General features: G+C 44.7%; 1 protein-coding gene across 1 annotated transcript in view; it reads right to left on the bottom strand.

The window, feature by feature from the left end:
• CYSLTR1 (cysteinyl leukotriene receptor 1) overlaps positions 1-5,023 on the bottom strand; it is a 79,769-nt gene extending 74,746 nt beyond the window's left edge. The window contains exon 1 of the mRNA XM_056538903.1: positions 4,982-5,023. The gene's annotated coding sequence lies outside the window, so the exon portion shown is untranslated. The remainder of the gene's footprint in view (positions 1-4,981) is intronic.
• Positions 5,024-13,168: the final 8,145 nt, after the last annotated feature.

Here is a 13,168-nt window from a genome sequence, read left to right as displayed (position 1 = left end):
CAATCTCCACAGCGCTCAACCAAAGTCTCCCAAAGGTTTAACAGACAGTCTCTAGAGGACCACACAGCTTGCAGTGCTTGGACTTGATATCGCATATATGCTTGGCTCTTATGGCCGGACTAGCAGTTTTAGGTCTGCGCTATATTAGGCTTGAGATTAAAGTCACTTACTGAAGTGTCGGTAGATTTGTGGCTTTTCGCCAGAAAATAATGAATTGTCCTTTAGGATTTATCTAATCAAGGCTGAAGTAAAGGCTTGCTATTAGTTGGGGTTACTTCATGCTTTTCTTATCTCCCTCTCATCGTTGCTCTCACTCCTCTGCAGATTCTCTCTGCTACTCCTCTGCTACTCCTCGGACCTCCACTCTGTACTCTGAACTCCACACCACTCTTCTCAATTCCTCTCCTCCTCTACTCTCCTACTCACAGGAAATGCCACCCCTTATAAGGGAAGGCTAAACTAAAGCCCATTGGCCAGGCAGCTGTGGATCATAGAGTTGTCTGTATCCCCTTTAGGATTTACAATAAAGTTACATACAAGTAGTACCATAATATAACACCTTACACAAAAGTTTAGTCTAGCCCTCAGTCCTCCACTCTCACATACCCTTACTAAGCATGAGGTTGCTAGGTAACATACTTAAAGCTAAAGACACCTAATAACGGATTGCTAAGTTATAACAGTGCAAATACACATTAGAAATGGTTGAGTCCCTGCAGGGGAGCCCCCAGGACACTGGAGGTCTCAATCTGACAGGGCCTAAAATACCTTGACACAATGTACCTGTACTGGGACACCACAAACCCCACCACTAAACAGAAGTCGTCCTCGACGATAAAGGTACTGTCGGATTGAAGAGCGAAGTGGCCTTGGGGCCATAAGAAGTCCTGAGGCATTTTATGCACAAACGTCCATTTCAGGCTTTGGAGAAATAAACACATAACAAGTCCTGAGGCATTTTACACACAAACGTCCATGTCAGGCTTTTAGAGGTAGGATACCAAACATTATTGGTGTAGGATACGTGGTTATTTGGGTCCCAGACAGAATATATACCTATTATATCTGATCAAAGTGCTTCGAACAGGATATTTTTTTTCTTTAGTTGACCTCTAACATAACCTTCAGCCTATACCTATGTGTACAAACTATTTATATTTATAGTTAGAACTAGGATATTATTGTCATTATATGCTTTGCTATGTCACCTGTATAATAAGTAGGTGTAAATGGGATAGCATTTATCTAAGTATACTAACAGACTGGTTTAGTAGACTGATTATCCAGAGTATTGAAGGGTTCTTATTAATAAGATTTAGCTATTTTACTATTTATAACCTGTACACATGTATATACATTTGTAAAGACCTTTCTATGTGCTTTCTATAAGTGGACTATGCATATGATACACTATACACAATTGACATGTCTAACTAGACAATTTTGTAGCTGAATATACAGACTTATGTAACTTTACTGTACATTATATCACCTTATATTATGTAACATTAGATACATTTCTTATACTAATAGGTGCGGATTGGGCTGCCGGAGGCTCTCTACTCAATGCCTTGGCTACTGGGGCCCTTGGGCGATCAAGCACTTCTCCCCAGAACACATTTTATTTTATGCTAGACATTTTTGAGTATACATGTAATACAAAGCTAGACATTTTTTATGTAACCCTTTTTCTTTACTGTAGTGCTTATGTTAGGGACAGGATACTTACTGGCCAGGTAGGTTCCTGTGCACAAACAAAGTTAAGAGGCTTTGAGCTGATAATGGTTTACCCATTAGATACACTTGTAGGGAATTATCAATGAAGTATACTTGAGGTGTGTAGTTTATCTACATATGTTTATGTACATGTTTTTAGACTAATCCCTATATCTTGCTGGGGGTTGTCCAAAATTAGAACGTGTGGATCTACGCAACACCATCTCTGAATTTTCTGGAACAACAATTTCTTCTAGAGGGTGGAGTCGGCGTAGGGGGCAGTGTAAGGAAATCCTGACTATATCTGGATAGACCCCTATAGAAAACAGCCAACCACCACGCAAGATTTTGCACCATGAATTTGGAGCATAATACCTTTATACATATTCTCCAATACGGGAGTCTCTCGGCTAGGCCGGGCACAAAACTTACAATTCCAGTTCCCTTACTGCGACCTCTTCTTGACACCATGTGTCAGGCACTAGACTTGAACCGTTGCTGAACCTGGAACAGAAAACAGTTAATCCTACGACTATAAGTAATAAGAGGAACTTTTTCAGTTAGCATCACTCTGGTGCTCTCTTCTTCTTCCTCAATGTGGGTAGAACGGGATATCCTCTTTCTTCCCAATCCCGCCTACTAGGAGGAGCCCTCGGCTGACTAATGAAGAGAGGATTTCGGGACTGGGCCCCCTGCAAGGGGTCGACGTGGGTGTCCCAGGACACATGGGACAAGGTAGAATTTGAGATGGTAGGTTGGACATTCACTACCACCTGGACTGCAGCAGCTTGTGCCACAGAAGGATGATCAGTTGGTGCCGGCTCTTCGGGCCAAACCTCCGCCACTGCAGGAGGGGGCCCTGGCACTTTCGTGGGTACCCATGTTGGGGGCCGGCCCTCCGGTGGTGTAGGCCCGGGTACATCGGTGCACTGTAGATGACTTGTAGCTGGGTGATGACTTGCAGCTGTGTGATGCCTTGGAACTGGGTGATGTCTTGCAGCTGTGTCAAATGCTCCTCTCGGACAACGGTCCCCTTGATACTTGGAGTAAAACGTCCATTCCCTTGCGGGTGATAAGTAGTGGTTCTGAGTTTCTTACACGCATGGAACTGGCACAATTCCTGGAATAGTTGGGCCTCAAAGGCCAGTTTTTGGCACAGGCTTTGCCACAGGCTAACAAGGAAAGAATTAACTCCACACTAGGTTGCAGTTTAAAGGAGGCTTTACTAACTTGAAGATAGGTGGTACAATCTACACAGCACTCAACCAAAGTCTCCCAAAGGTTTAACAGACAGTCTCTAGAGGACCACACAGCTTGCAGTGCTTGGACTTGATATTGCATATATGCTTGGCTCTTACGGCAGGACTAGGAGTTTTAGGTCTGCGCTATATTAGGCTTGAGATTAAAGTCACTTACTGAAGTGTCGGTAGATTTGTGGCTTTTCGCTGGAAGATAATGAATTGTCCTTTATAAATTCTCTGATCAAGGCTGAAGTAAAGGCTTGCTATTAGTTGGGGTTACTTCATGCTTTTCTTATCTCCCTCTCATCGTTGCTCTCACTCATCTGCGGATTCTCTCTGCTACTCCGGAGCTTCACCTCCTATGAACTTGCTCGGACCTCCACTCTGTACTCTGAACTCCACATCACTCTTCTCAATTCCTCTCCTCCTCTACTCTCCTACTCTCCTTCACACAGGAAATGCCACCCCTTATAAGGGAAGGCTAAACTAAAGCCCATTGGCTAGGCAGCTGTGGATCATAGAGTTGTCTGTATCCCCTTTAGGATTTACAATAAAGTTACATACAAGTGATAACATAATATAAAAGTTTAGTCTAGCCCTCAGTCCTCCACTCTCACATACCCTGACTAAGCATGAGGTTGCTAGGTAACATACTTAACCCCTTAACGACGCGATCCCGCATCATATCGCGTGGGTCCCGGCGCTAATCAACGGCCGGGACCCGCGGCTAATACCACACATCGCCGATCGCGGCGATGTGCGGTATTAACCCTTTAGAAGCGGCGGTCAAAGCTGACCGCCGCTTCTAAAGTGAAACTGAAAGTATCCCGGCTGCTCAGTCGGGCTGTTCGGGACCGCCGCGGTGAAATCGCAGTGTCCCGAACAGCTGATCGGACACCGGGAGGGCTCTTACCTGCCTCCTCGGTGTCCGATCGACGAATGACTGCTCCGTGCCTGAGATCCAGGCAGGAGCAGTCAAGCGCCGATAATGCTGATCACAGGCGTGTTAATACACGCCTGTGATCAGGATGAAAGATCAGTGTGTGCAGTGTTATAGGTCCCTATGGGACCTATAACACTGCAAAAAAAAAGTTAAAAAAAAGTGTTAATAAAGGTCATTTAACCCCTTCCCTAATAAAAGTTTGAATCACCCCCCTTTTCCCATAAGAAAAATAAAACAGTGTAAAAAAAAAATAAAATAAACATATGTGGTATCGCCGCGTGCGTAAATGTCCGAACTATAAAAATATATCATTAATTAAGCCGTACGGTCAATGGCGTACGCGCAAAAAAATTCCAAAGTCCAAAAAAGCGTATTTTGGTAACTTTTTATAACATTAAAAAATGAATAAAAAGTGATCAAAAAGTCAGATCAAAACAAAAATCATACCAATAAAAACTTCAGATCACGGCGCAAAAAATGAGTCCTCATACCGCCCCGTACGTGGAAAAATAAAAAGTTATAGGGGTCAGAAGATTACATTTTTAAACGTATAAATTTTCCTGCATGTAGTTATGATTTTTTCCAGAAGTGCGACAAAATCAAACCTATATAAGTAGGGTATCATTTTAACCGTATGGACCTACAGAATAATGATAAGGTGTAATTTTTACCGAAATATGCACTGCGTAGAAACGGAAGCCCCCAAAAGTTACAAAATGGCGTTTTTTTAAATTTTGTCGCACAATGATTTTTTTTTCCGTTTCGCCGTGCATTTTTGGGTAAAATGACTAATGTCACTGCAAAGTAGAATTGGCGACGCAAAAAATAAGCCATAATATGGATTTTTAGGTGGAAAATTGAAAGGGTTATGATTTTTTAAAGGTAAGGAGGAAAAAACGAAAGTGCAAAAACGGAAAAACCCTGAGTCCTTAAGGGGTTAAAGCTACAGACACCTAATAACGGATTGCTAAGTTATAACAGTGCAAATACACATTAGAAATGGTTGAGTCCCTGCAGGGGAACCCCCAGGACACTGGAGGTCTCAATCTGACAGGGCCTAAAATACCTTGACACAATGTACCTGTACTGGGACACCACAGTTCATTATCTTGCTGGATGTATCATCAGTAGATGGGTCTGCTGTGGTCATAAAGGGACGGACATGGTCAGTAACAATACTCAGGTAGGCTGTGGTGTTTATAACATGCTCAATTGGTACTAAGGGGCCAGTTCCTGTGAACTACAAGATGACATCATCACCTACTAGCTCATAGGCCGCTCCTCACCCCTCCCAACTCCATCTGTTATATCTATGGGATCAGGAAAAAATTGTAGTTACACACCTCCGAAGAGACTGTGACAAAATGAAGACTATAAAAATGGCGACTGTAACAGCTAATATTCTGTTTTTTTTTTATAACAGCTAACTTTTAGTTTTCCCAGTCCTTTGTACCTGCTGGAGAAATACTGTTCCCTAGGACATGTCAAATATTTTTTTAAGGTACAGTTACACTTTAAAGTGTAAATAAATGCATAAGTGTTTAGTCAGCAGGGATAGGGGATTGTAGCAGGTATGTTTTTTTTACCCACAGTATCCATAATTTAAAAAAACTAAAATTGTCCCCTGAAAACCCATTTAAGTTCATCTTGATTTTACTAGTTTGGTGTGGTCATGCAACATAGAGAGAGTCACACAGAAACATAGGGGGAGATTTATCAAAACCTGTGTGAGGAAGAGTGGTGCAGTTGCCCACAGCAACCAATCAGATCGCTTCTTTCATTTTTAACTAGTCCTGTGAAAAATGAAAGAAGCGATCTGATTGGTTGCTATGGGCAAATGGTCAACTTTTCCTCTCACAGGTTTTGATAAATTAAATAGACTTAAAGGGGTACTCCGGTACTGAACAACATATCCCCTATCCACAATCCAGCACCCTGGCTCTCCCCATGCACGAAACACTGTATCTCCCATAGAAATGCATGGATGGGGCATGTCGGCCAGCGTTCCATGCAGTGGTCGACATAGCTCTGTGCATGGAGTGGTGGCTGCTCTGTGCATAGGGAGAGATGAAGCCAGACAGTGGGTACCAGCCCTCGAACCCCCCTCTATCCACAGGATAAGTTGTTAGAAAAATGGAGTTCCCCTTTAAAGTGAGCAAAGAACAGATGTGACAATGGACATGGAGATCGGAAAGGATAACAATACAATTAAAGGGCTATTACAGCCCCAAGACATCTTATCCCCTATCCAAAGGACCCCCGCAATCTAGCATGCAGCACCCACCTGTAAGCACTGCAGGAAGTGCTGATGGCTCTCAGTGTTGTGCCTCCTGACCACAGGGACAGAGTATCGTGACCTCATGCCCCACCCCCTCAACGTCACACGGGGACAGAGTAATGACGTCAAGCCCCACACCCTCAATGCAAGTCACGACAGGGGATAAGATGTCTTGGGGCCGGAGTACCCCTTTAAGATACAATAAAACTGAAGTATCATTCACTTGAATATGTTGAGCCGCATGCCCGACCCAGCTGTCCATACAGATAAGTCATTGTACTAGTGTAAACAAAGAAGTGGAGCCTGCATCTACCGCAATGCTGTGGGCACTACACTATGTCTGGGTTCCAGAGAATTATTTTAATGTACACGATCAGCAACAACTAAGGAGTTACTGCAAGTGTCTGATGGGAGTAGAGGGGTGAGGGTTGTTGGGAATCCAACTACTGGGACTCCTGGCCCGCTCAGCCAATCATCAAACATTTAGCCCCTATGCTGATTTGTTTCCTCTTCAGCTGGTGATTGACTGAGGGCCGTGGCTTAGTCAAGCGGTGGGCCTAACAATCCTTTTGTCCTACTGCAAACAATGCATTGAGGGGAGGCTCCTGCTGCAGCCAGCTGTCTTACAGTAAGACACAGGGCAGTGAGAACATAGAAGGGGACATGGCTGATCTCACGTGACACAAAGAGTTTTCTTCACTTCTCAGTTTTAAAAGAGTACTTCGGTGGAAAACTTTTTTTTTTTTTAACTCAACTGGTGCCAGAAAGTTAAACAGAAAATCTTAATCCTTCCAGTACTTATTAGTGACTGTATCCTACAGAGAAAATGCTTTTCTTTTTGGATTTCTCTTCTGTCACGACCACAGTTCTCTCTGCTGACCTCTGCTGTCCATTTTAGGAACTGTCCAGAGCAGGAGAAAATCCCCATAGCAAACATATGCTGATCTGGACAGTTCCTAAAATGGACAGCAGAGGTCAGTAGAGAGCACTGTGGTCGTGACAGAAGAGAAATCCAAAAAGAAAAGCATTTTCTCTGTAGTATACAGTCTCTGTAGTATACAGCCCCTAAAAAGTACTGGAAGGATTAAGATTTTTTTTTAATAGAAGTAATTTATGAATCTGTTTAACTTTCTGGCACCAGTTGATAAAAAAAAGAAAATGGTTTCCACGGGAGTACCCCTTTAAGTGTAAGAAGACATAATAGGATCAAAGGGACATAAAGGAAGGAAGAGCTGGAATACTTTTTGTGCATTGAATGTGTTTAGTGATCCTTTAGTCAGGGTTAGTCAGGGTGCCTGGAATTCTCTTTTAAGCAATATGAATCATCAGGCTTCCTTTAGTGACGTTTTCTAGAAGTTCAAGAGAAAACAAAATATTGCAGAGTGATGAATAGTTCCCAGCAGTAACAGAATATGCAGCACCCAACACTTCCATAAAAGCACTTCTTTATTCAGGCAGTTCACACATTGTATAATGAAAAGAGGAAAAAAAGCAGTAAAATAAAAGTATGTAATAAAAATAAAAGGTATAAAATAAAAATAAAAAATAAATCTAATAATGGGTTCTAATAAAGCCTATGGCAGTGTTTCCGAGCCAGTGTGCCTCCAGCTGTTGCAAAACTACAATTCCCAGCATGCCCAGACAGCCTTCAGCTGTCTGGGCATGCTAGGAATTGTAGTTTTGCAACAGCTGGAGGCAGCTACAATTGTTCTTTGTAATAACACCTTTCATTTTACCATAAAATGTATGGAACAACCAAAAACATTTTTTTTTAACATGCTTACATGTTGTTTTTTTTTATTTTTTATTATTGTACTGCTTTATTATTGTACTGCTTTAATATTGTACTGCTTTATTATTGTACTGCTTTATTATTGTACTGCTTTATTATTGTACTGCTTTATTATTGTACTGCTTTATTATTGTACTGCTTTAACCTCTTAAGGACCCATGACGTACAACGACACATGACCTCTAACAACGGCTGCGACCCGTAACTAATAGCACGTGGCATTGATCGCGTTGCCGCACGCTATTAACCCTTTAGACACGGCGTTCAAAGTTGAACGCCGTGTCTAAAGTGAAAGTAAAACCATGCCGGTTAGCTTAGGGGGCTGTTCGGGATCACCGCGGTGAAATTGCGGCATCCCGAACATCTTACAGGACAGCCGGAGGGTCCCTACCTGCCTCCTCGCTGTCCGATCGCCGAATGACTGCTCAGTGCCTGAGATCCAGGCATGAGCAGTCAAGCGACAGAATCATCGATCAGTGGTTTCTTATGAGAAACCAGTGATCAATGTAAGAGATCAGTGTGTGCAGTGTTATAGGTCCCTATGGGAGCTATAACACTGCAAAAAAAAAAGTGAACAAAAAAAAAAGTGAATAAAGATCATTTAACCCCTTCACTATTAAAAGTTTGAATCAACCCCCTTTTCCCATAAAAAAAACAGTGTAAATAAAAATAAACATATGTGGTATCGCCGCGTGTGGAAATGTCCGAATTATAAAAATATATCATTAATTAAACCGCACGGTCAATGGCGTACGCGCCAAAAAATTTCAAAGTCCAAAATAGTGCATTTTTGGTCACTTTTTTATATCATGAAAAAATTAATAAAAAGCGATCAATAAGTCCTATCAATCCAAAAATGGTACCGATAAAAACTTCAGATCACGGCGCAAAAAATGAGCCCTCATACCGCCCCATACACGGAAAAATAAAAATGTTATAGGGGTCAGAAGATGATGATTTTAAACGTATACATTTTCCTGCATGTAGTTATGATTTTTTTGCCATAGATTTTTGGGTAAAATGACTGATGTCATTACAAAGTAGAATTGGTGGCACAAAAAATAAGCCATCAATTACATTTTTAGGTGCAAAATTGAAAGAGTTATGATTTTTAAAGGTAAGGAGGAAAAAACAAAAATGCAAAAATGGAAAAACCCCGGGTCCTTAAGGGGTTAAAAAGCCTAACTTACATTTTTTTTTTTAAATTAAAGTCTGTTTAAAATTGCCCTTTTCTGACCTCCATAACGTTATTATTTTTCCGTATACACAGCAGTATAAGGGCTGATGTTTTGAACTATCATCTTTAGTTTTTAGCGGTACTGGTTGCATAGCATAGTGTTAGCAGTGATTGTCACGATGCCGGCTGGCAGGTAGTGGATCCTCTGTGCCAGAGAGGGATTGGCGTGGACCGTGCTAGTGGACCGGTTCTAAGCCACTACTGGTTTTCACCAGAGCCCGCCGCAAAGCGGGATGGTCTTGCTGCGGCGGTAGTGACCAGGTCGTATCCACTAGCAACGGCTCACCTCTCTGGCTGCTGAAGATAGGCGCGGTACAAGGGAGTAGGCAAAAGCAAGGTCGGACGTAGCAGAAGGTCGGGGCAGGCAGCAAGGATCGTAGTCAGGGGCAACGGCAGAAGGTCTGGAAACACAGGCAAGGAACACACAAGGAACGCTTTCACTGGCACTAAGGCAACAAGATCCGGCAAGGGAGTGCAGGGGAAGTGAGGTGATATAGGGAAGTGCACAGGTGAACACACTAATTGGAACCACTGCGCCAATCAGCGGCGCAGTGGCCCTTTAAATCGCAGAGACCCGGCGCGCGCGCGCCCTAGGGAGCGGGGCCGCGCGCGCCGGGACAGAACAGACGGAGAGCGAGTCAGGTAGGGGAGCCGGGGTGCGCATCGCGAGCGGGCGCTACCCGCATCGCGAATCGCATCCCGGCTGGCAGCGGAATCGCAGCGCCCCGGGTCAGAGGACGTGACCGGAGCGCTGCCGCGGGGAGAGTGAAGCGAGCGCTCCGGGGAGGAGCGGGGACCCGGAGCGCTCGGCGTAACAGTACCCCCCCCCTTGGGTCTCCCCCTCTTCTTAGAGCCTGAGAACCTGAGGAGCAGACTTTTGTCTAGGATGTTGTCCTCAGGTTCCCAGGATCTCTCTTCAGGACCACAACCCTCCCAGTCCACTAAAAAAAAATTTTTCCCTCTGACCTTTTTGGCAGCTAAAATTTCTTTGACCGAGAAGATGTCCGAGGAGCCGGAAACAGGAGTGGGAGGAACAGATTTGGGAGAAAAACGGTTGAGGATGAGTGGTTTGAGAAGAGAGACGTGAAAGGCATTAGGGATACGAAGAGAGGGAGGAAGAAGAAGTTTATAAGAGACAGGATTAATTTGACACAAAATTTTGAAAGGACCAAGATAGCGTGGTCCCAACTTGTAGCTAGGGACACGGAAGCGGACATATTTAGCGGAGAGCCATACCTTGTCTCCAGGGGAAAAAACGGGGGGAGCTCTTCTTTTCTTATCCGCGAACTTCTTCATGCGTGATGAAGCCTGTAAGAGAGAATTTTGGGTCTCTCTCCATATGATGGAAAGGTCACGAGAAATTTCATCCACAGCGGGCAGACCAGAGGGCAAGGGAGTAGGGAGGGGGGGAAGAGGGTGACGGCCGTACACCACGAAAAATGGGGATTTGGAGGAAGACTCAGAGACCCTGAAGTTATACGAGAATTCGGCCCATGGGAGGAGATCTGCCCAGTCATCCTGGCGGGAGGAAACAAAATGTCGCAAATAATCACCCAAGATCTGGTTAATCCTTTCTACTTGTCCATTGGACTGGGGATGATATGCAGAAGAAAAATTTAATTTAATCTTGAGTTGTTTACAGAGAGCCCTCCAGAATTTAGACACGAATTGGACGCCTCTATCCGAGACAATCTGCGTAGGCAACCCGTGAAGACGAAAAATGTGTACAAAAAATTGTTTAGCCAACTGAGGCGCAGAAGGAAGACCAGGAAGAGGGATGAAATGTGCCATTTTGGAGAATCGATCAACGACCACCCAAATAACAGTGTTGCCACGGGAAGGGGGTAAATCAGTAATAAAATCCATACCAATCAGAGACCAAGGCTGTTCGGGGACAGGCAGAGGATGAAGAAAACCAGCGGGCTTCTGGCGAGGAGTCTTATCCCGGGCACAGATAGTGCAGGCTCGCACAAAGTCCACAACATCCGTCTCCAGAGTCGGCCACCAATAGAAGCGGGAGATGAGTTGCACAGATTTCTTGATACCCGCATGACCTGCGAGATGGGAGGAGTGACCCCATTTGAGGATTCCGAGGCGTTGGCGAGGAGAAACAAAGGTCTTTCCTGGAGGAGTCTGCCTGATGGAGGCAGGAGAAGTGGAGATCAGGCAGTCAGGTGGAATGATGTGTTGCGGAGAGAGTTCAACTTCTGAGGCATCCGAGGAACGAGAGAGAGCATCGGCCCTAATGTTCTTATCGGCAGGACGAAAGTGAATCTCAAAATTAAATCGGGCAAAGAACAGAGACCACCGGGCCTGGCGAGGATTCAGCCGTTGGGCAGACTGGAGGTAGGAGAGGTTCTTGTGGTCGGTGTAGATAATAACAGGAGAACTTGATCCCTCCAGCAGATGCCTCCATTCCTCAAGTGCTAATTTAATGGCTAGAAGCTCTCGATCCCCGATGGAGTAGTTCCTCTCCGCTGGAGAGAAGGTCCTAGAGAAAAAACCACAAGTGACAGCATGCCCGGAAGAATTTTTTTGTAGAAGAACAGCTCCAGCTCCCACTGAGGAGGCATCAACCTCCAATAGGAAGGGTTTGGAAGGGTCAGGTCTGGAGAGGACGGGAGCCGAAGAAAAGGCAGACTTGAGTCGTTTAAAGGCGTCTTCTGCTTGAGGAGGCCAGGACTTGGGATCAGCATTTTTTTTGGTTAAAGCCACGATAGGAGCCACAATGGTAGAAAAATGTGGAATAAATTGCCTGTAATAATTGGCGAACCCCAAAAAGCGTTGGATAGCACGGAGTCCGGAGGGGCGTGGCCAATCTAAGACGGCAGAGAGTTTGTCTGGATCCATCTGTAGTCCCTGGCCAGAGACCAAATATCCTAGAAAAGGAAGAGATTGGCATTCAAACAGACATTTCTCAATTTTGGCATAGAGTTGGTTGTCACGAAGTCTCTGAAGAACCATACGGACATGCTGGCGGTGTTCTTCTAGATTGGCAGAAAAAATTAGGATATCGTCCAGATATACAACAACACAGGAGTATAACAGATCACGAAAAATTTCATTGACAAAGTCTTGGAAGACGGCAGGGGCGTTGCACAGTCCAAAGGGCATGACCAGATACTCAAAGTGTCCATCTCTGGTGTTAAATGCCGTTTTCCACTCGTCCCCCTCTCTGATGCGGATGAGGTTATAGGCGCCTCTTAAGTCCAATTTAGTGAAGATGTGGGCACCTTGGAGGCGATCAAAGAGTTCAGAGATGAGGGGTAAGGGGTAGCGGTTCTTAACCGTGATTTTATTAAGACCGCGGTAGTCAATGCAAGGACGTAGGGAGCCATCTTTTTTGGACACAAAGAAAAATCCGGCTCCGGCAGGAGAGGAGGATTTACGGATAAAGCCCTTTTTTAGATTCTCCTGGACGTATTCGGACATGGCAAGAGTCTCTGGGGCAGAGAGAGGATAAATTCTGCCCCGGGGTGGAGTAGTGCCCGGGAGGAGGTCGATAGGGCAATCATAAGGCCTGTGAGGAGGTAGAGTCTCAGCTTGTTTTTTGCAGAAAACATCCGCGAAGTCCATATAGGCCTTAGGGAGACCGGTTACTGGAGGAACCACAGAGTTACGGCAAGGGTTACTGGGAACCGGTTTTAGACAGTTCTTGGAACAAGAGGACCCCCAACTCTTGATCTCCCCAGTGGACCAATCCAGGGTAGGGGAATGAAGTTGAAGCCAGGGAAGTCCAAGGAGAATTTCCGAGGTGCAATTGGGGAGGACCAAAAGTTCAATCCTCTCATGATGAGATCCGATGCTCATAAGAAGGGGCTCCGTGCGGAAACGTATGGTACAGTCCAATCTTTCATTATTTACACAATTGATGTAGAGGGGTCTGGCGAGACTGGTCACCGGGATGTTGAACCTGTTGACGAGAGAGGCCAAAATAAAATTTCCTGCAGATCCAGAGTCC

Source organism: Hyla sarda, chromosome 9 (assembly GCF_029499605.1).
Source record: "Hyla sarda isolate aHylSar1 chromosome 9, aHylSar1.hap1, whole genome shotgun sequence".
NCBI lineage: Eukaryota > Metazoa > Chordata > Amphibia > Anura > Hylidae > Hyla > Hyla sarda.
This window is presented reverse-complemented; position numbering and strand designations above follow the sequence as displayed.